The sequence below is a fragment of the Coregonus clupeaformis genome, chromosome 16 (assembly GCF_020615455.1).
Source record: "Coregonus clupeaformis isolate EN_2021a chromosome 16, ASM2061545v1, whole genome shotgun sequence".
Classification (NCBI taxonomy): domain Eukaryota; kingdom Metazoa; phylum Chordata; class Actinopteri; order Salmoniformes; family Salmonidae; genus Coregonus; species Coregonus clupeaformis.
Genome location: NC_059207.1, coordinates 5,482,870 through 5,508,490, shown reverse-complemented (window position 1 = coordinate 5,508,490; position 25,621 = coordinate 5,482,870). Strand labels below are relative to the sequence as shown.

General features: G+C 46.0%; 1 pseudogene; it reads right to left on the bottom strand.

Annotated features, from left to right (window-relative positions):
• Positions 1-391: 391 nt before the first annotated feature.
• LOC123492749 lies at positions 392-23,332 on the bottom strand (annotated as a pseudogene).
• Between the last annotated feature and the right edge of the window lie 2,289 nt (positions 23,333-25,621).

Here is a 25,621-nt window from a genome sequence, read left to right as displayed (position 1 = left end):
TCTGGATAAGAGCGTCTGCTAAATGACTCACTACTGTAAGTCTCTTGGATAAGAGCGTCTGCTACAATGACTCACTACTGTAAAGTCTCTCTGGATAAGAGCGTCTGCTTAAATGACTCACTGTAAGTCTCTCTGGATAAGAGCGTCTGCTAAATGACTAACATGTAAATGTAAATCAGTCTCCGATCTTTAAAGGGACTGTTCATCCCTACATCAAGGTTTGTCAGATGTTTTTCTGTGGTCTGTGGATGAGTTAAATCCATAGTCTATGATTCATGTATCTTTTCACTGGTGAGGTTAGAGGTCAGGGTTGCTTTTAGGGTCAGGCCTGCCTACCTTTCCCTTGGGGCTCTTCTTGTTGATAGGGTTAGGCTGAGATAGGCAGGTTGGGTCAAGGGTTAAGGCTAAACCTACCTTTCCTTGGGGCTCTTCTCATTGGCCGGGGTACATGAAGATTCCTCCGTGTGACGATGAATGCGATGGACGTCTGACACCATCGATCCCACGTACCTTGCTCCATAGGGGCACTGCCGTCCTATAGGGGCGGAGACAACGTCACCAGAAAGGCATTGAACTCACTCTTATCATCATACACTCTGTTATCAAAACAAATTTGATTGATTGATGTTTTTGATTATTCCATCACAACCATATGAATTTGCCAGAGCCATAGATGAAGCTACACGTAGCCAGCACAGGAGGATATGCACGCTACACAGCACATTACTTCAGCTACACGGCCCACATTAGCTACACAGCACATTAGCTACACAGCACATTAGCTACACAGCACATTAGCTACACAGCACATTAGCTACACAGCACATTAGCTAGCTACACAGCACATTAGCTACACAGCACATTAGCTACACAGCACATTAGCTACACAGCACATTAGCTACACAGCACATTAGCTACACAGCACATTAGCTACACAGCGCATTAGCTACACAGCCAATTAGCTACACAGCACATTAGCTACACAGCACATTAGCTACACAGCACATTAGCTACACAGCACATTAGCTACACAGCACATCAGCTACACAGCACATTAGCTACACAGCACATTAGCTACACAGCACATTAGCTAGCTACGCAGCACATTATACACAGCACATTAGCTAGCTACACAGCACATTAGTTAGCTTCACAAAAGCACATTATGCTACACAGCACATTAGCTACACAGCACTTAGCTACACAGCATTAGCTACACAGCACATTAGTAGCTACACAGCACATTAGCTACACAGCACATTGCTACACAGCACATTAGCTACACACGCACACATTAGCTACACAGCACCAAAAGCTCAGTGTTGAGGGTTAAAATTATTGTGAGTGTGTTGATTCTAGTGGGGGTTAACACCAGTGTTATATCTGTTGATTCCTAGTGGGGTTAACACCAGTGATATATCTGAGTGTTGATTCTAGTGGAGTACACCAGTGTTGTATCTGAGTGTTGATTCTAGTGGGTTACACACCAGTGATATATTCTGAAGTGTTGATTCTAGTGGGTTTAACACCAGTGTTATATCTGAGTGTTGATTCTAGTGGGGTTAACACCAGTGATATATCTGAGTAGTTGATTCTAGTGGGGTTAACACCAGTGATATATCCTGAGTGTTGATTCTAGTGGTTAACACCAGTGTTATAGTCTGTTGATTCTAGTGGGGTTAACACCAGTGATATATCTGATGTGTTGATTCTAGTGGGTTAACACCAGTGATATATCTGAGTGTTGATTCTAGTGGGGTTAACACCCAGTGCTATATCTGAGTGTTGATTCTAGTGGGGTTAACACCAGTGATGTTCTGTTGATTCTAGTGGGGTTAACACCAGTGATATCTCTGTTAGATTCTAGTGGGGTTAACCACCAGAAGGATATATCTGAGTGTTGATTCTAGTGGGGTTAACACCTGGTGATTATATCTAATTGATTCTAGTGGAGTAACACCATTGCGATATATCTGTTGATTCTAGTGGGGTTAACACCAGTTTTATCTGAGTGTTGATTCTAGTGGGGTTAACACCAGACAGGATTTCTAGTGTTGATTCTAGTGGGGTTAACACCTTGGGTGATATATCTGAGTGTTGATTCTAGTGGGGTTAACTTTACCAAGTGTTATATCTGAGTGTTGATTCTAGTGGGTTAACACCAGATGATATATCCCTGTTGATTCTAGTGGGTTAACACCAGTGATATATCTGTTGATTCTATTGGGGTTAACACCAGTGTTATATCTGAGTGTTGATTCTAGTGGGGTTAAACACCACTGATATATCTGAGTGTTGATTCTAGTGGGGTTAACACCGGTGTTATATCTGAGTGTTGATTCTAGTGGGGTTAACACCAGTGTTATGATCTGTGTTGATTCTAGTGGGGTTAACACCAGTGATATATCTAGTGTTGATTCTAGTGGGGTTAACACCAGTGATATATCTGAGTGTTGATTCTAGTGGGTGTAGCACCAATGATATATCTGAGTGGATTCTAGTGGGGTTAACAATGTTTTTTATCACCGTGTTATATCTGTTGATTCTAGTGAGGTTAACACCAGTGATATATCTGAGTGTTGATTCTAGTGGGGTTAGCAACACGGTGATATACATCTGGAGTGTTGATTCTAGTGGGTTAACACCAGTGATATATCTGAGTGTTGATTTAGTGGGGTTAACACCAGTGATATATCTGAGTGTTGATTCTAGTGGGTTAACACCAGTGTTATATCTGTTGATTCTAGTGGGTTAAGCACCAGGTGATATATCTGAGTGTTGATTCTAGTGGGTTAGCACCAGTGAGTATATCTGAGTGTTGATTCTAGTGGAGTTAGCCACACCAGTGATATATCTGAGTGTTGATTCTATTGGATTAACACCAGTGTGATCGAAATTGACACCACCTACGGTGAATACATGGTGTTATTTGAATGACAGCCGAATCAACAGTGTGTTGTGTTGTTGTTAATCGACCGTGTTGAGTTCATTTCCGTTTAACTCCTGAGTAAAAAAATATGTTGGAAGGGCCTCTGTCATATTTCCCAGGATGCTTTGTTGCAGGTTGATTTTTTAGAATTGTTTATTTTAATATCTGCGGTTCTGCACATTGATTGATTCATTTATCTTCTACTATACAAAGATAAATAACGTAAATGTTTCTAAATAATCCAATCTGTAAAGGGGGTTGGACTTACACTGTTACTGAGATGTTGCAGTTTCACGTGGTTTAGGTGGTCTTGGTTGTCATGTCCTTCACGATAGCAGTCAGTCTGAATGCGGTGGTGGGTGATAGAAATATTATAATTGTTGAATATCCTTCCTCTGGCTGGATTCTGATAAGAATAACTGATCACTTCACAAACCAGCGTACTGTGACTTGCAGGGTCTGATGTGGCCTTCCATTATAGCCATGATTTTCAGAACACGATTGTTGGAGGATGACTAGGCCATAACTAAAGGCCTTTTTAAATGTATAAATGTATGGTCATAAAGGGTTTACTTTTAATTCAAACACATTCACTTAGGCCGTCACTTGGTGAAGGCTTCCAGAGTGCTGAAAATGTGTGAATCCAACAACTATGTCGCTGTCACTAACAAACTCATAGTCATGGGTGGGTATAAGCCACATTCACTAAGAGGGCATGCTGGGAAATATGCAATTAAGGCTTTTACACCCCTACAGTAAATTTGGGGAAACAACACACACCAAAAATAGTGTAACACTACACACATAACTCTAAAGAACACTACAGGTGTTAGTCGAAACTCAACCTATGTCCATTCTGTTGGAGACATCTGTAATCTGAGTACTGTGAAACAGGTCCTGCTCCAACTAGTGTCCTTTCTGTTGGAGACATCTGTCTGATACTGTGGGGGAAACAGGTCCTGGCTCAATAGTGTCCTTTTCAATCATTTCTTCTACTGGGTTTTTTATTACCTGATTTACACTTTCCCCTTTTTCTTTTTACAGTCCAATGTATTATCATGGTCTTGAGACAGGTGTGTACCGAAATATCACTACGATACATTTGAAATGTGTATCAGTTTTGAGAATATCAGATATAGATAAAGTGGATGTCATGAAAGTCTGTCTGAGTATACTATCAGAGACAGGCTTGTAACATTGCACTATAGATGAAGTTTAAAGGGATGTTTAAGTGTAAACATTGCACTATAGATGAAGTTTAAAGGGATGTTTAAGTATAAACATTGCACTATAGATGAAGTTTAAAGGGATGTTTAAGTGTAAACATTTGCACTATAGATGAGAGTTTAAGGGATGTTTAAGTGCAAACATTTGCACTATAGATGAAGTTTAAAGGGGATGTTTAGTGTAAACATTGCTATAGATGAAGTTTAAAGGATATTTAAGTGTAGGCTATTGCTTTTTATAGATGAAGTTTAAAGGGATGTTTAGAGTGTAAACATTGCACTATAGATGAAGTTTAAAGGGATGTTTAGGTTATAAACATTTGCACTATAGATGAAGTTTAAAGGAGTGTTTAAGTGTAAACATTGCACTATAGATGAAGTTTAAAGGGATATTTTAAGTGTAAACATTGCCTATAGATGAAGGTTTAAAGGGATGTTTAAGTTGCAAACATTGCACTATAGATGAAGTTTCAAAGGGATGTTTAAGTGTAAACATTGCACTATAGATGAAGTTTAAAGGGATATTTAAGTGTAAACATTTGCACTAGATGAGTTTCAGGGATGTTTACGTGTAAACATTGCACTATAGATGAAGTTTAAAGGGATGTTTAGTGTAAACCATTGCACTCTATGGATGAAGTTTAAAGGGATTTTAAGTGTAAACATTGCACTATAGATGAAGTTTAAAGGATGTTTTAAGTGCAAATATTGCACTATAGATGAAGTTTAAAGGGATGTTTAAGTGTAAACATTGCACTATAGATGAAGTTTAAAGGGATGTTTAAGTGTAAACATTTACTATAGGATGAAGTTTAAAGGGATGTTTAAGTATAAACATTGCACTATAGATGAAGTTTAAAGGGATATTTAAGTGTAAACATTTGCACTATAGATGAAGTTTAAAGGGATGTTTAAGTGTAAACATTGCACTATGATGAAGTTTAAAGGGATGTTTAAGTGTAAACATTGCACACTATAGATGATTTAAAGAAGGATGTTTAAGTGTAAACATTGCACTATAGATGAAGTTTGAAAGGATGTTTAAGTGTAAACATTGCACTATAGATGAAGTTTAAAGGGATGTTTAAGTGTAAACATTGCACTATAGATGAGGTTTAAAGGGATGTTTAAGTGTAATAAACATTGCACTATAGATGAAGTTTAAAGGGATGTTTAATTGTAAACATTGCACTATAGATGAAGTTTAAAGGGATGTTTAAGTGTAAACATTGCACTATAGATGAAGTTTAAAGGATGTTTAAGTGTAAACATTTGCCTATAGATGAAATTTAAAGGGATATTTGAAGTGTAAACATTGCACTATAGATTAGTTTAAAGGGATATTTAAGTGTAAACATTGCACTATAGATAGTTTAAAGGGATGTTTAAGTGTAAACATTGCACTATAGATGAAGTTTAAAGGGATGTTTAAGTGTAAACATTTCACTGTGATGAAGTTAAAGGGATATTTAAGTGTAAACATTGCACTATAGATGAAGTTTAAAGGGATATTTAGGTGTAAACATTGCAATATAGATGAAGTTTAAAGGGATGTTGTTTAAGTGTAAACATTGCACTATAAGATGAAGTTTAAAGGGATATTTAAGTGTAAACATTGCACTATAGATGTGAAGTTTAAAGGGATGTTTAAGTGTAAACATTGCACTATAGATGAAGTTTAAAAGGGATGTTTAAGTGTAAACATTTCACTATAAGATGAAGTTTAAAGGGATGTTTAAGTGTAAACATTGCACTATAGATGAAGTTTAAAGGGGATATTTAAGTGTAAACATTGCACTATAGATGAAGTTTTAAAGGGGATGTTTAAGTGTGAACATTGCACTATAGATGAAGTTTAAAGGGATGTTTAAGTGTAAACATTGCACTATAGAGCTAAGTTTAAAGGGATGTTTAAGTGTAAACATTGCACTATAGATGAAGTTTTAAAGGATGTTTAAGTGTAAACATTGCACTATAGATGAAGTTTAAAGGGATGTTTAAGTGTAAACATTGCACTATAGATGAAGTTTAAAGGGATGTTTAAGTGTGAGACCCTTTTTCAGCTAAAGTGTTCCATTATGTAATGAACAGTATCATCTGGGTATGACTGGAGTGTCTCCTGCTGCTCCAGAGAGTGCATTCTGGGAGAGGGCCCCAGGAATCACGTCGCATTTCCAGCCGACCATGAGGTGTGTGTGTCTGTGTGTGTGTCTGTGGATTCATGTTACTACGGCACCTCCCTACACACACACACACACACACACACACACACACACACACACACACACACACACACACACACACACACACACACACACACACAGGCTCCAAAAACACACCAATGAGTTTCACAAAGGGAAAAAAACGAATGGACAGCTGGGATGTCAATTCTGTGTCCGTCTATCCTGTGATCAATATAAAAGCAATTAAAACAAACATCCATAACAAGAGATATATCTTCCAACACGTGTCAAGGCAGGTACATTCACATGGGACTCTAAATAAGGTCTGTTGTTGAATGACTGAATGAATGATCCTAACCTAACCCTATCTGGAAAGAGTTAATTGTATTCCGAAGGGTTGCTGTCGTTGCCCATTCCTGCATGGGCTTTTGGCTGAAGTAAGACCTGACTACGGGGATGACTGTGTCGTCATAGAAACATCCTGACTGTGTCATTGTTGTAGAAACCTGCTGACTGTGTGTACTACAGGTCAGAGGTCATCGCATCAGAACCTCCTGTTTCCTCAGGAAGGGAGGCCTGGACAGGCCGGTCACGCTGGCTCGGGTTGTTCCTGCCCGCTGAGACGCCGGTCTGACGAGTCTAGTAACTGAGTCTGTTTCCCTAATAGCACCTTATTCACCAAATCTACTGGTTTTCAGTTGGTCAATGTATCCTCCCACAGTCACACAGATCAATCAAAATCAAATCGTATTTGTCGAATACTTACAACACAATAAAATAACAATAACGAGGCTATATACAGGAGGTACCGTACTCACTCAGTGTGGCGGTACAGGTTAGGTCAAGGTAATTTGTACATGTAGGTAGGGGAATTAAGTGACTATGCATAGATAATAAACATCGAGATAGCAGCAGTGTAAAAACAAAGGGGGTTGGGGGTGTCAATGGAAATAGTCCGTGTGGCCATTTGATTAATTGTTCAGCAGTCTTATGGCTTGGGGGTAGAAGCTGTTAAGAGTCTTTGGACCTAGACTTGGCTCTCCGGGTACCGCTGGCCGTGGCAGAGAGAACAGTCCATGACTTGGGTGACTGGAGTCTTTGACAATGTTTTTTGGGCCTTCCTCTGACACCTCCTGGTATAGAGGTCCTGGATGGCAGGAAGCTTGGCCCCAGTGATGTACTGGGCTGTCACGCACTACCCTCTGTAGCGCCTTGTGGTTGGAGGCCGAGCAGTTGCCATACCAGGCGGTGATGCAACCAGTCAGGATGCTCTCGATGGTGCAGCTGTAGAGACTATTTTGAGGATCTGAGGACCCATGCCAAATCTTTTCAGTCTCCTGAGGGGGATAGGCTTTGTCGTGCCCTCTTCACGACTGTCTTGGTGTGTTTGGACCATGAAAGTTTGTTGGTGATGTGGACACCAAGGAACTTGAAGCTCTCAACCCGCTCCACTACAGCCCCGTCGATGTGAATGGGTGCATGTTATGCCCTCCTTTTCCTGTATTATGAGCTAGTGAGAGTTACTGCGAGGCTAACTGACTACTGGACTCACTGTCAGCAAGAATACACTTATGGTGGGTTCCATAAGGCTAGTCAGAGTGTTTAACTAAAAGTTATCTGTGGTTCCTAAACTCAAGGTGTCAGGTGATGATCATGTTTGTGCATGCATGTCTATGTGTTGTGTGTACCTTTGGGTATTTCTTGTGCTTCAGGTACTCGTTGATGGATGGGTGCATGTATTTGGTGTATCCCTCATTCAGACTGTAGATCTTTCCTTTGGGCTTGATTTTCACATTTCTCTCTGTCAAGATGAACTCTCCAATCGCCTGGAAACCAAACAACACAGTTAGTTAAGGACATTCACTTGTTATTTTACTGACACTGGCCTCTGTCTCCTGCCTCTGTCTCCTGTCTCTGTCTTTGGTCTCCGTCTTCTGTCTCTCCTCTGTCCTCTCTCCTCTGTCTCTGTTCTCTCTCCTCTGTCGTTTGTCCTCTGTCTCTCCTCTCTCCTCTGTCCCTCCTCTCTCCTCTGTCCTCTCTCCTCTGTCCTCTCTCCTCTGTCCTCTCTCCTCTGTCCTCTGTCTCTCCTCTCTCCTCTGTCCTCTCTCCTCTGTCCTCTCTCCTCTGTCCTCTGTCTCTCCTCTCTCCTATGTCCTCTGTCTCTCCTCTGTCTCTCTTCTGTCCTCTGTCCTCTGTTCTGTCCTCTGTCTGTCCTCTCTCTCCTCTCTCCTCTGTCTCTCCTATGTCCTCTGTCCTCTGTCTGTCCTCTGTCTCTGTCCTCTGTCTCTGTCCTCTGTCTCTGTCCTCTGTCTCCGTCCTCTGTCCTCTTTTGTCTATCTCTGTCCTCTGTCTGTCCTATGTCCTCTGTCTCTGTCCTCTGTCCTCTGTTCTCTGTCCCTGTCCTCTCTCCTCTGTCTCTCTCCTCTGTCCCTGTCCTCTTTCTCTGTCCCTGTCCTCTCTCCTCTGTCCCTCCCTCTCTCTCTCTCGTTCTACTTTCTATATCAACTACTGTTTGATAATTGGAACTATCAATTTACAATCCTCTTTCTCACCCTCTCTGTTCTGGCCCAGTGACCTGATTTGTTGCTTTTTGTCCCTGTAACTGACCTAATCTGAGTAAACAATGTTGCTCAGGGTGGGTGGTGGATTGCCCTGCGCTAAGTAAACTCCTGAATATGGTGCTAACACTTGGACAAACTCACTGGGTCCAGCATAAAAGAAGTTGAGGCCCTGTCCGTGAAAGGGCAACCAAGGTGGCGCTACCATAGAGGCGTATCCCGTGCAACAACTTGTTGCCAGGCTGCAGCGCATCCTTCTCTGTGGCGTCTTCAGTTGATGTCTGAAAAAAATAGACGTTGTATAATATTAGTGGATATTCACACTGCTCTCAGGGCGGGTCTGCCGGTTTTGACTAGCAATTAATTTTAGTAGCAGGTTAGGATAATTAACGTGGCAGGTTAGGATAATTAGGTTAAGGTTAGGAAAACAGTTAGAGTTAGCTAAAATGCTGAAACTGTCCCCGACACGACTCAACACATCCCTAGCTACTACCAGGCCTGCCCTGAGAACACATCTAGCTACCACCAGGCCTGCCCCCGGGAACACATCTAGCTACCACCAGGCCTGCCCTAGAGAACACATCTAGCTACCACCCAGGCCTGCCCTGGAGAACAACGCATCTAGCTACCACCAGGCCTGCCCTGAGAACACATCTAGCTACCACCAGGCCTGCCCTGGGAACACATCTAGCTACCACCAGGCCTGCCCCTGGGAACACATCTAGCTGCCACCAGGCCTGCCCTGAGAACACATCTCAGCTACCACCAGGCCTGCCCTGGGAACACATCTAGCTACCACCAGGCCTGGCCCTGAGAACACATCTAGCTACCACCAGGCCTGCCCTGGGAACAGTCTTAGTCTTCACTATTGCAATTCTGCCAAGTAGACAGGAGTAGAACATAAAATCTGTAGTTCTACTAATCATACCCACATACTGTAGGTCTACTAATCATACTACATACTGTAGTTCTACTAATCATACTACATACTGTAGTTCTACTAATCATACTGCATACTGTAGTTCTACTAATCATACTGCATACTGTAGTTCTACTAATCATACTGCATACTGTAGGTCTACTAATCATACTACATACTGTGTATTCTGACAGATGTAACGATCATTGAGGATGACATCATGGCATACTACATTTTCTAAACGTCACTCTCACTATAAAACTCACTACTATAAAACTCACTACTATAAAACTCACTACTATAACACTCACTACTATAAAACTCACTACTATAAATCTCACTACTATAAAACTCACTGCTATAAACTCACTACTATAAATCTCACTACTATAAAACTCACTACTATAAAAACTCACTACTATAAAACTCACTACTATAAAACTCACTGCTATAAAACTCACTACTATAAAGACTCACTACTATAAATCTCACTACTATAAAACTCACTACTATAAAACTCACTACTATAAAACTCACTACTATAAAAACTCACTACTATAAAACTCACTACTATAAATCTCACTACTATAAATCTCACTACTATAAAACTCACTACTATAAAACTCACTACTATAAAACTATTTTCACAGACCCAAAATGCCTACTATTTAGAACACTAGATATAACATGCTAACATGCTAACATGGGTCATCTCGAATATCCCCGGTAACATGGGTCATCTGAATATCCCCGGTAACATGGTCATCTGAATATCCCCCGGTAACATGGGTCATCTGAATATCCCCCGGTAACATGGGTCATCTGAATATCCCCCGTAACATGGGTAATCTGAATATCCCCCCGTAACATGGGTAATCTGAATATTCCCCGTAACATGGGTCATCTGAATATCCCCCGGTAACATGCGGTCATCTGAATATCCCCGGTAACATGGGTCATCTGAATATTCCCCTCGGTAACATGGGTCATCTGAATATCCCCGGTAACATGGGTCATCTGAATATCCCCGGTAACATGGGTCATCTGAATATTCCCCTAACATGGGTCATCTAAATATTCCGTAACATGGGTCATCTGAATATTCCCCGGTAACATGGGTCATCTAAATATTCCCCGTAACATGGGTCATCTGAATATCCCCCGGTAACATGGGTCATCTGAATATCCCCCGGTAACATGGGTCATCTGAATATCCCCCGTAACATGGGTCATCTGAATATCCCCGGTAACTGGGTCATCTGAATATCCCCGGTAACATGGGTCATCGAATATCCCCCGGTAACATGGTCATTGGTCATCTGAATATCCCCGGTAACATGGGTCATCTGAATATCCCCCCGGTAACATGGGTCATCTGAATATTCCACCCTGATCGAGCTATACACCCTGGATATAACAAGCTAACATGCTAACTTGGGTCATCTGAATATTCCCCCTTGATCGAGCTATACACCCTGGATATAACAAGCTAACATGCTAACTTGGGTCATCTGAATATTCCCCCTTGATCGAGCTATACACCCTGGATATAACAAGCTAACATGCTAACTTGGGTCAGTGAAATAAAATCTACTACTCGGCCCTACCATAAAATAAGGTATTGTGGTAAATGTTGAGTGTGATATTATTGTTGCATGTCAGATCTGTGAGACAACAGCACCCTCTATTGTTGGTTATTGTAACTGCAGCCTTCTACGCCTGCTGGTGCTGGATCATGGATGGATCCTTCATCTGTGGTGGATCCTTTATCTCAATCACAGCTTGCACTGAATTTCTCTGTCAATTATGCATGTCTTACTTCTATGTGTCCTATATGATACTAAGAATAATCTTGTTAATGTCTAATGTCTAAAGAATGTGTCAATCCTAGCTTTAACAGTTCCATAAATGAATTCCATAGTTTAGCTGGTGCATATGATCAGGCTGGCGATCGGTGGGGCTGTTACCTCGTCGATCTGGAAAGGCACAATGAGACACATGTCAGAGAACAGACAGAGACAGAGTGCATATGAACAGCATCAGATTCACCCATATTAAATTGCCACAGAGCATGTATTGAAAGAGTCACAATTACACTACACTTCTGTTAGGCATATATGTTTCTTAAAAAGTATTTCCATACTGTAATAGTTGAACACACAAATGTCTAAAAAGTATTTGATGTGTTGACACGCTGTGTGTTGTGTTACAGACATACACACCCCTTTGTAGATGGCGAAGATGGTGCCGATGGGCCAAGCAGTCGATGTTAGAGGGAGCCATCCAGAGGGTCAAAACACACCACTGTATTTACCCTGGAGGAGAGACAGGTCAACTGGGGGATAGGGGTATTGCGGACCCTGGAGGAGAGACAAGGGGGTCAGCTGGGGATAGGGGTATGGGACCCTGGAGGAGAGACAAGGGGGTGGCAGCTGGGGATAGGGGTATGGGACCCTGGAGGAGAGACAAGGGGGTCAACTGGGGATAGGTATGGGACCCTGAGGAGAGACAAGAGTCAACTGGGGATAGGGGCATGGGACCCTGGAGGAGAGACAAGGGTCGCTGGGGATAGGGGTATGGGACCCTGGAGGAGAGGACAAGGGGGTCGGCTGGGGATAGGTATGGGACCTGGAGGAGAGACAAGGGGGTCAACTGGGGTGGGGTATGGGACCTGGAGGAGAGACAAGGGGGTCAACTGAGGATGAGGGCTATGGACCCTGGGGAGGAGACAAGGGTCAACTGGGGATAGGGGTATGGGACCTGGAGGAGAGACAAGGGGGTCAGCTGGGGATAGGGGTATGGGACCCTGGAGGAGAGACAAGGGGGTCAACTGGGGATAGGTATGGGACCCTGGAGGAGAGAGACAAGGGGGTCAACTGGGGATAGGTATGGGACCCTGGAGGAGAGACAAGCGGGGTCAACTGAGGATGGGGGTATGGGACCCTGGAGGGAGAGACAAGGGGGTCAACTGGGGATAGGGGTATGGGACCCTGGAGGAGAGAGAAGGGTCCCAACTGGGGATAGGGGTATGGGACCCTGGAGGAGAGACAAGGGGTCAACTGGGGATAGGGGTATGGGACCCTGGAGGAGAGACAAAGGGGTCAACTGGGGATAGGGTATGGGACCTGGAGGAGAGAGCCAAGGGGGTCCAGCTGGGGATAGGGGGTATGGGATCCTGGAGGAGAGACAAGGGGGGTCAACTGGGGATAGGGGTATGGGACCCTGGAGGGAGACAAGGGGGTCAGGGCTGGGGATAGGGTATGGGACCCTGGAGGAGAGACAAGGGGGTCAACTGGGGATAGGGGTATGGGACCCTGGAGGAGAGACAAGGGGGTCAACTGAGGATAGGGGTATGGGACCCTGGAACAGAGACAAGGGGGTCAACTGGGGGATGGGGGTATGGGACCCTGGAGGAGAGACAAGGGGGTCAGCTGGGGATAGGGGTGGTATGGGACCCTGGAGGAGAGACAATCAACTGGGGATAGGGTATGGGACCCTGGAGGAGAGACAAGGGGGGTCAACTGGGGATAGGGGTATGATACCCCTGGAGGAGAGACAAGGGGGTCAACTGAGGATAGGGGTATGGGACCCTGGAGGAGAGACAAGGGGTCAACTGGGGATAGGGGTATGGGACCCTGGAGGAGAGACAAGGGGTCAGCTAGGATAGGGGTATGGGACCCTGAGAGGAGAGACAAGGGGGTCAACTGGGGATGGGGTATGGGACCCTGGAGGAGAGACAAGGGGGTCAACTGGGGATAGGGTATGGGACCCTGGAGGAGAGACAAGGGGTCAACTGAGGATAGGGGTATGGGACCCTGGAGGAGAGACAAGGGGGTCAACTGGGGATAGGAGTATGGGACCCTGGAGGAGAGACAAGGGGGATCAACTGGGGATAGGGGTATGGGACCCTGGAGGAGAGACAAAGGGGTCAACTGGGGATAGGGTATGGGACCCTGGAGGAGAGACAAGGGGGTCAACTGGGGATAGGGGTATGGGACCCTGGAGGAGAGACAAGGGGGTCAGCTGGGGATAGGGGTATGGGATCCTGGAGGAGAGACAAGGGGGTCAACTGGGGATAGGGGTATGGGACCCTGGAGGAGAGACAAGGGGGGGTCAGCTGGGGATAGGGTATGGGACCCTGGAGGAGAGACAAGGGGGTCACCTGGGGATAGGGGTATGGGACCCTGGAGGAGAGACAAGGGGGTCAACTGGGGATAGGGGTATGGGACCCTGGAGGAGAGACAAGGGGGTCAACTGGGGATAGGGGTATGGGACCCTGGAGGAGAGACAAGGGGGTCAGCTGGGGATAGGGGTATGGGACCCTGGAGGAGAGACAAGGGGAGTCAACTGGGGATAGGGGTATGGGACCCTGGGAGGAGAGACAAGGGTCAACTGAGGATAGGGGTATGGGACCCTGGAGGAGAGACAAGGGGTCAACTGAGGATAGGGGTATGGGACCCTGGAGGAGAGACAAGGGTCAACTGGGGATAGGGGTATGGGACCCTGGAGGAGAGACAAGGGGTCAGCTGGGGATAGGGGTATGGGACCCTGGAGGAGAGACAAGGGGGTCAACTGGGGATAGGGGTATGGGACCCTGGAGGAGAGACAAGGGGGTCAACTGAGGATAGGGGTATGGGACCCTGGAGGAGAGACAAGGGGGGGTCAACTGGGGATAGGGGTATGGGACCCTGGAGGAGAGACAAGGGGGTCAACTGGGGATAGGGTATGGGACCCTGGAGGAGAGACAAGGTCAACTGGGGATAGGGGTATGGGACCCTGGAGGAGAGACAAGGGGGTCAACTGGGGATAGGGGTATGGGACCCTGGAGGAGAGACAAGGGGGTCAACTGGGGATAGGGGTATGGGACCCTGGAGGAGAGACAAGGGGGTCAACTGGGGATAGGGGTATGGGACCCTGGAGGAGAGACAAGGGGGTCAGCTGGGGATAGGGGTATGGGACCCTGGAGGAGAGACGAGGGGGTCAACTGGGGATAGGGGTATGGGACCCTGGAGGAGAGACGAGGGGGAGGTCAACTGGGGATAATGATTGGAGCTACACTAGTATTGGTCAAATTACATGACTTCCCAGAGTCATCAAATGCCTTGTTCGAAGGCTGTTAGGGACTGTAGGCTTCTAGCACATTTTAACGTCTCTTTCTCAATTTGTCTTTCTGCGACTCCTCAAATCAATCCATCCCTCCCTCCCTCCCTCCCTCCCTCCATCCATCCATCCCTTGTCAACCGTATTGGAGGAGAAGGTCCAAGGAACTTCTCATCCAAGATCCAGCCTTCTTCTCATCCAAGATCCAGCCTTCTTCTCATCCAAGATCCAGCCTTCTTCTCATCCAAGATCCAGCCTTCTTCTCATGCAATGCCTTGTGAGGAGGCAAGGAGAGTGGATGCACGGAATCGATGAAAGATGAACTGAGAAAGAGACAACAGCCTTCCAACATTTATCTAAACCATTAGAGAGAAGATGAAAAGATACCCTCTTTTCCTTGGGTGTGATGATGGCGTGTTCGTTCTCCTCTGACACCATGCAGCAGGTTCCGTATGATGACCTCAGCATATTAATGACTAGGTCATTAGAGAGGACATCCAGCTTCTTCTGGTCATCACCCGTCGTGTTCACTGTCCCTGCAATGCCCTGTCTGCAACACACAGGGCCCTGTTAGCTAGCCTCCTGTCACCCCTAACCCTAACCCTAACCCTATGCCCTGGCTGAACCCTAACCCTAACCCAATGCCCTGGCTGAACCCTAACCCTAACCCAATGCCCCTGGCTGAACCCTAACCCTAACCCAATGGCCTGGCTGAACCCTAACCCAATGCCCTGGCTGAACCCTAACCCTAACCCAATGCCCTGGCTGAACCCTAACCCAATGCCCTGGCTGAACCCCTAACCCAATGCCCTGGCTGAACCCCTAACCCTAACCCAATGCCCTGGCTGAACCCCTAACCTAACCCAATGCCCTGGCTGAACCCTAACCCAATGCCCTGGCTAACCCTAACCCAATGCCCTGGCTGAACCCTAACCTAACCCAATGCCCTGGCTGAACCTAACCCCTAACCCAATGCCCTGGCTGAACCCTAACCCTAACCCAATGCCCTGGCTGAACCCTAACCCAATGCCCTGGCTGAACCCTAACCCTAACCCAATGCCCTGGCTGAACCCTAACCCTAACCCAATGCCCTGGCTGAACCCCCTAACCCAATGCCCTGGCTGAACCCTAACCCTAACCCAATGCCCTGGCTGAACCCTAACCCTAACCCAATGCCCTGGCTGAACCCCTAACCCAATGCCCTGGCTGAACCTAACCCTAACCCAATGCCCTGGCTGAACCCTAACCCTAACCCAATGCCCTGGCTGAACCCTAACCCAATGCCCTGGCTGAACCCTAACCCTAACCCAATGCCCTGGCTGAACCCCTAACCCTAACCCAATGCCCTGGCTGAACCCTAACCCCTAACCCAATGCCCTGGCTGAACCCTAACCCCTAACCCAATGCCCTGGCTGAACCCTAACCCAATGCCCTGGCTAACCTTAACCCTAACCCAATGCCCTGGCTGAACCCTAACCCTAACCCAATGCCCTGGCTGAACCCTAACCCAATGCCCTGGCTGAACCCTAACCCTATGCCCTGGCTGAACCCTAACCCTAACCCAATGCCCTGGCTGAACCCTAACCCTAACCCAATGCCCTGGCTGAACCCTAACCCAATGCCCTGGCTAACCCTAACCCTAACCCAATGCCCTGGCTGAACCCTAACCCTAACCCAATGCCCTGGCTGAACCCTAACCCTAACCCAATGCCCTGGCTGAACCCTAACCCTAACCCAATGCCCTGGCTGAACCCTAACCCAATGCCCTGGCTGAACCCTAACCCTAACCCAATGCCCTGGCTGAACCCTAACCCTAACCCAATGCCCTGGCTGAACCCTAACCCAATGCCCTGGCTGAACCCTAACCCTAACCCAATGCCCTGGCTGAACCCCTAACCCTAACCCAATGCCCTGGCTGAACCCTAACCCAATGCCCTGGCTGAACCCCTAACCCTAACCCAATGCCCTGGCTGAACCCTAACCCTAACCCAATGCCCTGGCTGAACCCTAACCCAATGCCCTGGCTGAACCCTAACCCTAACCCAATGCCCTGGCTGAACCCTAACCCTAACCCAATGCCCTGGCTGAACCCTAACCCTAACCCAATGCCCTGGCTGAACCCTAACCCTAACCCAATGCCCTGGCTGAACCCTAACCCAATGCCCTGGCTAACCCTAACCTTAACCCAATGCCCTGGCTGAACCCTAACCCCTAACCCAATGCCCTGGCTGAACCCTAACCCAATGCCCTGGCTGAACCCTAACCCTATGCCCTGGCTGAACCCTAACCCTAACCCAATGCCCTGGCTGAACCCTAACCCTAACCCAATGCCCTGGCTGAACCCTAACCCTAACCCAATGGCCTGGCTGAACCCGAACCCTAAGTCAGTGTGTATGGGTGTATGGGTGTCAGTGTGTATGGGTGTCAGTGTGTATGGGTGTCAGTGTGTATGGGTGTATGGGTGTCAGTGTGTATGGGTGTATGGGTGTCAGTGTGTATGGGTGTCAGTGTGTATGGGTGTCAGTGTGTATGGGTGTCAGTTTGTATTGGTGTCAGTGTGTATGGGTGTCAGTGTGTATGGGCGTCAGTGTGTATGGGTGTCAGTGTGTATGGGTGTATGGGTGTCAGTGTGTATGGGTGTCAGTGTGTATGGGTGTCAGTGTGTATGGGTGTCAGTTTGTATTGGTGTCAGTGTGTATGGGTGTCAGTGTGTATGGTCGTCAGTGTGTATGGGTGTCAGTGTCTATGGGTGTATGGGTGTCAGTGTGTATGGGTGTCAGTGTGTATGGGTGTATGGGTGTCAGTGTGTATTGGTGTCAGTGTGTATGGGTGTCAGTGTGTATGGGCGTCAGTGTGTATGGGTGTCAGTGTGTATGGGTGTCAGTGTGTATGGGTGTCAGTGTGTATGGGTGTCAGTGTGTATGGGTGTCAGTGTGTATGGGTGTCAGTGTGTATGGGTGTCAGTGTGTATGGGTGTCAGTTTGTATTGGTGTCAGTGTGTATGGGTGTCAGTGTGTATGGGTGTCAGTTTGTATTGGTGTCAGTGTGTATGGGTGTCAGTGTGTATGGGTGTCAGTGTGTATGGGTGTCAGTGTGTATGGGTGTCAGTGTGTATGGGTGTCAGTGTGTATGGGTGTCAGTGTGTATGGGTGTCAGTGTGTATGGGTGTCAGTGTGTATGGGTGTCAGTGTGTATGGGGTGTCGTGTGTATGGGTGTCAGTGTGTATGGGTGTCAGTGTGTATGGGTGTCAGTGTGTATGGGTGTCAGTGTGTATGGGTGTCAGTGTGTATGGGTGTCAGTGTGTATGGGTGTCAGTGTGTATGGGTGTCAGTGTGTATGGGTGTCAGTGTGTATGGGTGTCAGTGTGTATGGGTGTCAGTGTGTATGGGTGTCAGTGTGTATGGGTGTCAGTGTGTATGGGGTGTCAGTGTGTATGGGTGTCAGTGTATATGGGTGTCAGTAGGTATGGGTGTCAGTGTGTATGGGTGTCAGTGTGTATGGGCGTCAGTGTCTATGGGTGTCAGTGTGTATGGGTGTCAGTGTGTATGGGTGTCAGTGTATATGGGTGTCAGTAGGTATGGGTGTCAGTGTGTATGGGTGTCAGTGTGTATGGGTGTCCGGTGTATATGGGTGTCAGTAGGTATGGGTGTCAGTGTGTATGGGTGTCAGTGTGTATGGGTGTCAGTGCAGGACGACATGCAACCTTAGCTGTCAGTCAGACAAAGATGCTGTGGTTTAAAGCCATGAGGGAGTAATGTTATAAAGCTCTGTTCTGTCTCAGCCATGATTAAGGTCATCCATCCTGATCCCAGTTTCTCAGAGTCTGTTTGAGATGTCTTTAGTTTTCACTAGACACTGCCATGGTCAGGCTGAAGCCATGCTCAGCAGCTTAGCTTACAGTGTGACATAATGGCAGCTTCTCTCCCCCTCTCTCCATCACTAAGGAATTATAACATGCCAACACAGTCGCATTTCACGGTGAAGTCTACACCTGTTGTTTTCGGCGCATGTGACAAATACAATTTTATTTGAAGAAGGCACTTCTCCCTCAGGAGGCTGAAAAGATTTGGCATGGGTCCTCAGATCCTCAAAGTTCTACAGCTGCACCACTGAGAGCATCCTGACTGGCTGCATCACCGCCTGGTATGGCAACTGCTCGGCCTCCAACCAGAAGGTGCTACAGAGGGTAGTGCGTACGGCCCAGTACATCACTGGGGCCAAGCGTCCTGCCATCCAGGACCTCTATACCAGGCGGTGTCAGAGGAAGGCCCTAAAGATTGTCAAAGACTCCAGTCACCCTAGTCATAGACTGTTCTCTCTGCTACCGCACGGCAAGCAGGTACTTAAATGTACCGATGGACCAAGTCTGGAACCAACAGGACCCCCAAGCCATAAGACTGATAAATAGTTAGTCTGGGTAGCTATTGATTCAGTTTTTAACTATCTGCATTGACCCCCCTTTTCACTAACTCTTTTGACTCATCACATACGCTGCTGCTACTGTCTATTATCTATCCTGTTGTCTAGTCACTTTACCCCTACCTACAGTATACTGCTGCTACTGTCTATTATCTATCCTGTTGTCTAGTCACTTTACCCTACCTACAGTATACTGCTGCTACTGTCTATTATCTATCCTGTTGTCTAGTCACTTTACCCCTACCTACAGTATACTGCTGCTACTGTCTATTATCTATCCTGTTGTCTAGTCACTTTACCCCTACCTACAGTATACTGCTGCTACTGTCTATTATCTATCCTGTTGTCTAGTCACTTTACCCCTACCTACAGTATACTGCTGCTACTGTCTATTATCTATCCTGTTGCCTAGTCACTTTACCCCTACCTACAGTATACTGCTGCTACTGTCTATTATCTATCCTGTTGTCTAGTCACTTTACCCCTACCTACAGTATACTGCTCTACTGTCTATTATCTATCCTGTTGTCTAGTCACTTTACCCCTACCTACAGTATACTGCTGCTACTGTCTATTATCTATCCTGTTGTCTAGTCCCTTTACCCCTACCTACAGTATACTGCTGCTACTGTCTATTATCTATCCTGTTGTCTCAGTCACTTTACCCCCTACCTACAGTATACTGCTGCTACTGTCTATTATCTATCCTGTTGTCTAGACCCTTTACCCCCTACCTACAGTATACTGCTGCTACTGTCTATTATCTATCCTGTTGTCTAGTCACTTTACCCCTACCTACAGTATACTGCTGCTACTGTCTATTATCTATCCTGTTGTCTAGTCACTTTACCCCTACCTACAGTATACTGCTGCTACTGTCTATTATCTATCCTGTTGTCTAGTCACTTTACCCCTACCTACAGTATACTGCTGCTACTGTCTATTATCTATCCTGTTGTCTAGTCACTTTACCCCTACCTACAGTATACTGCTGCTACTGTCTATCTATCCTGTTGTCTAGTCACTTTACCCCTACCTACAGTATACTGCTGCTACTGTCTATTATCTATCCTGTTGTCTAGTCACTTTACCCCTACCTACAGTATACTGCTGCTACTGTCTATTATCTATCCTGTTGCCCTAGTCACTTTACCCCTACCTACAGTATACTGCTGCTACTGTCTATTATCTATCCTGTTGTCTAGTCCCTTTACCCCCTACCTACAGTATACTGCTGCTACTGTCTATTATCTATCCTGTTGTCTAGTCCCTTTACCCCTACCTACAGTATACTGCTGCTACTGTCTATTATCTATCCTGTTGTCTAGTCCCTTTACCCCTACCTACAGTATACTGCTGCTACTGTCTATTATCTATCCTGTTGTCTAGTCCCTTTACCCCTACCTACAGTATACTGCTGCTACTGTCTATTATCTATCCTGTTGTCTAGTCACTTTACCCCTACCTACAGTATACTGCTGCTACTGTCTATTATCTATCCTGTTGTCTAGTCACTTTACCCCTACCTACAGTATACTGCTGCTACTGTCTATTATCTATCCTGTTGTCTAGTCCCTTTACCCCTACCTACAGTATACTGCTGCTACTGTCTATTATCTATCCTGTTGACTAGTCCCTTTACCCCTACCTACAGTATACTGCTGCTACTGTCTATTATCTATCCTGTTGTCTAGTCCCTTTACCCCTACCTACAGTATACTGCTGCTACTGTCTATTATCTATCCTGTTGCCTAGTCACTTTACCCCTACCTACAGTATACTGCTGCTACTGTCTATTATCTATCCTGTTGCCTAGTCCCTTTACCCCTACCTACAGTATACTGCTGCTACTGTCTATTATCTATCCTGTTGTCTAGTCACTTTACCCCTACCTACAGTATACTGCTGCTACTGTCTATTATCTATCCTGTTGTCTAGTCACTTTACCCCTATCTATATCTACATACACAATGTAAATAAGGTATTTCTGTTTTTATTTTGAATACATTTGCAAAATAGTCTTAAAACCAGTTTTCTCTTTGTCATTATGGGTTATTGTGTGTAGATTGATGAGGAAAATATTTAATTTAATCAATTTTAGAATTTGATTAGATTAGATTAGATTTGATGATTTCAGAATGAGATGTTCGACGAGCAGGTGTCCACATACTTTTGGTCATGTAGTGTATCTAATCGGCAAAGTTACTGCATTTCAACACATTTTTCCTGCTATTCTACTCATTATGCCATGAGGCCGAGAGAACATTTTGCAGTTTTAAAGCCAATTTCCTGCATTTATAAAACTGTTGCTATCATATGCTATCTGGGGGGCACGTGCCCTGCGTGCCCATTCGCTAATCCGGCCCTGGCTCCAGCTGAATGCAACATGCTGTACTGTCCCAGAGAAGAGCTATCTCCAGGTGAATGCAACATGCTGTACTGTCCCAGAGAAGAGCTATCTCCAGCTGAATGCAACATGCTGTACTGTCCCAGAGAAGAGCTATCTCCAGCTGAATGCAACATGCTGTACTGTCCCAGAGAAGAGCTATCTCCAGCTGAATGCAACATGCTGTACTGTCCCAGAGAAGAGCTATCTCCAGCTGAATGCAACATGCTGTGCTGTCCCAGAGAAGAGCTATCTCCAGCTGAATGCAACATGCTGTACTGTCCCAGAGAAGAGCTATCTCCAGGTGAATGCAACATGCTGTACTGTCCCAGAGAAGAGCTATCTCCAGCTGAATGCAACATGCTGTACTGTCCCAGAGAAGAGCTATCTCCAGCTGAATGCAACATGCTGTACTGTCCCAGAGAAGAGCTATCTCCAGCTGAATGCAACATGCTGTACTGTCCCAGAGAAGAGCTATCTCCAGCTGAATGCAACATGCTGTACTGTCCCAGAGAAGAGCTATCTCCAGCTGAATGCAGCATGCTGTGCTGTCCCAGAGAAGAGCTATCTCCAGCTGAATGCAGCATGCTGTGCTGTCCCAGAGAAGAGCTATCTCCAGCTGAATGCAACATGCTGTACTGTCCCAGAGAAGAGCTATCTCCAGCTGAATGCAACATGCTGTACTGTCCCAGAGAAGAGCTATCTCCAGCTGAATGCAACATGCTGTACTGTCCCAGAGAAGAGCTATCTCCAGCTGAATGCAACATGCTGTACTGTCCCAGAGAAGAGCTATCTCCAGCTGAATGCAGCATGCTGTGCTGTCCCAGAGAAGAGCTATCTCCAGCTGAATGCAGCATGCTGTACTGTCCCAGAGAAGAGCTATCTCCAGCTGAATGCAACATGCTGGAACCAACATTCAGCCTTAAATGTCACAGGTCATGGCAGAAGCACGTGTCCCCATGCATTCAACTCACCACAGCCATTTCATTCACATGCTGCTGCCTGTAGGTTACTCTCAAACAGTAGTTAGCTAACTGACTTTAACATATAGACTCCTGTTGCTGTGATTCAACTGAGAGGGGAGTACACTAGAAACATGTACCACTGCAGAGGGGGACTTCTTTTATTAACACTCTCTACTCTCTCTATCAAAAACACACTCCGCCTCTCTGGCTTCCTGTCTCTCCCTCTCTCCACTGCCATCCATGTTGCATGAATTAATTGAACATTGTTCATTACTTTCAATCAGGACTTTCCAATAATTTATTTATAATGTTTAAAAGGTACAGGTGGAGGTGCAGGGAGACAGTGTAGTACTTACAGGTGTGCGAGTCCGGCCTTACGCACGGCGCAGGAGATGGCTTTGATGGATGTCAGCAGACTGTTAATCAGCTGAGTCAGCTCTCCTGTCGACCCCTTGACCTGGCGACCCGTCTCCATCACAAACCGAGTTAGGGTCCACACATCCGTGTCGATCTCAGAGTTATTATCCGACATGTTGGAGCCGGGTTGGGGTTCTACCTCGTTGGGTCCGGGTTAGGCTGATCCTCCTGGGTAGAGAAGCACGACTGTGTGTGTGAGAGGGACAGGGACAGGCACTGTGTGTGTGAGAGGGAGAGGGACAGGCACTGTGTGTATATGAATGTGTGTGTGAGCGAGAGAGAGAGAGAGAGAGAGAGAGAGAGAGAGAGAGAGAGAGAGAGAGAGAGAGAGAGAGAGAGAGACAGAGAGAGAGCAGCTGTTAACAGAGAAGGTCAACCTCATTCCAGCAGCATGGCTGAACGCCAAGGTTATATTTGTGATGGCAGTACAAGGGGAGAGTAGAGTAGAGGGGTATCGAGTGACAGCAAACCTTTGGTGACAGACGGACGGATGGACGGACGTGTGGTGTGTGTGTCTGGACTTTAAGACAGAAGTTAAATGCTAGAAGGATGCAGTGAGACATGTTAAATGCTAGAAGGATGCAGTGAGACATGTTAAATGCTAGAAGGATGCAGTGAGACATGTTAAATGCTAGAAGGATGCAGTGAGACATGTTAAATGCTAGAAGGATGCAGTGAGACATGTTAAATGCTAGAAGGATGCAGTGAGACATGTTAAATGCTAGAAGGATGCAGTGAGACATGTTAAATGCTAGAAGGATGCAGTGAGACATGTTAAATGCTAGAAGGATGCAGTGAGACATGTTAAATGCTAGAAGGATGCAGTGAGACATGTTAAATGCTAGAAGGATGCAGTGAGACATGTTAAATGCTAGAAGGATGCAGTGAGACATGTTAAATGCTAGAAGGATGCAGTGAGACATGTTAAATGCTAGAAGGATGCAGTGAGACATGTTAAATGCTAGAAGGATGCAGTGAGACATGTTAAATGCTAGAAGGATGCAGTGAGACATGTTAAATGCTAGAAGGATGCAGTGAGACATGTTAAATGCTAGAAGGATGCAGTGAGACATGTTAAATGCTAGAAGGATGCAGTGAGACATGTTAAATGCTAGAAGGATGCAGTGAGACATGTTAAATGCTAGAAGGATGCAGTGAGACATGTTAAATGCTAGAAGGATGCAGTGAGACATGTTAAATGCTAGAAGGATGCAGTGAGACATGTTAAATGCTAGAAGGACGCAGTGAGACATGTTAAATGCTAGAAGGACGCAGTGAGACATGTTAAATGCTAGAAGGATGCAGTGAGACATGTTAAATGCTAGAAGGATGCAGTGAGACATGTTAAATGCTAGAAGGACGCAGTGAGACATGTTAAATGCTAGAAGGATGCAGTGAGACATGTTAAATGCTAGAAGGATGCAGTGAGACATGTTAAATGCTAGAAGGATGCAGTGAGACATGTCCATGCTAGAAGGATGCAGTGAGACATGTCCATAATAGAAGGATGCCGTAGGACATGTCCATGCTAGAAGGATGCAGTAGGACATGTCCATGCTAGAAGGATGCAGTGAGACATGTCCATAATAGAAGGATGCCGTAGGACATGTCCATGCTAGAAAGATGCAGTAGGACATGTCCATGCTAGAAGGATGCCGTAGGACATGTCCATAATAGAAGGATGCAGTAGGACATGTCCATAATAGAAGGATGCAGTAGGACATGTCCATAATAGAAGGATGCAGTAGGACATGTCCATAATAGAAGGATGCCGTAGGACATGTCCATGCTAGAAGGGATGCAGTAGGACATGTCCATAATAGAAGGATGCAGTAGGACATGTCCATAATAGAAGGATGCAGTAGGACATGTCCATAATAGAAGGATGCAGTAGGACATGTCCATAATAGAAGGATGCAGTAGGACATGTCCATAATAGAAGGATGCAGTAGGACATGTCCATAATAGAAGGATGCCGTAGGACATGTCCATAATAGAAGGATGCAGTAGGACATGTCCATAATAGAAGGATGCAGTAGGACATGTCCATAATAGAAGGGATGCCGTAGGACATGTCCATAATAGAAGGATGCCGTAGGACATGTCCATAATAGAAGGATGCCGTAGGACATGTCCATAATAGAAGGATGCAGTAGGACATGTCCATAATAGAAGGATGCAGTAGGACATGTCCATAATAGAAGGATGCAGTAGGACATGTCCATAATAGAAGGATGCAGTAGGACATGTCCATAATAGAAGGATGCAGTAGGACATGTCCATAATAGAAGGATGTAAAGCAGGCTGCTATTGGAGAATAGATAGAATAGATACACCTCTGTGTTACCTTCTGGACCGGACTGGGAACACGCACTACGGCTCCTCCTGGGAACACGCACTACGGCTCCTCCTGGGAACACGCACTACGGCTCCTCCTGGGAACACGCACTACGGCTCCTCCTGGGAACACGCACTCACGGCTCCTCCTGGGAACACGCACTCACGGCTCCTCCTGGGA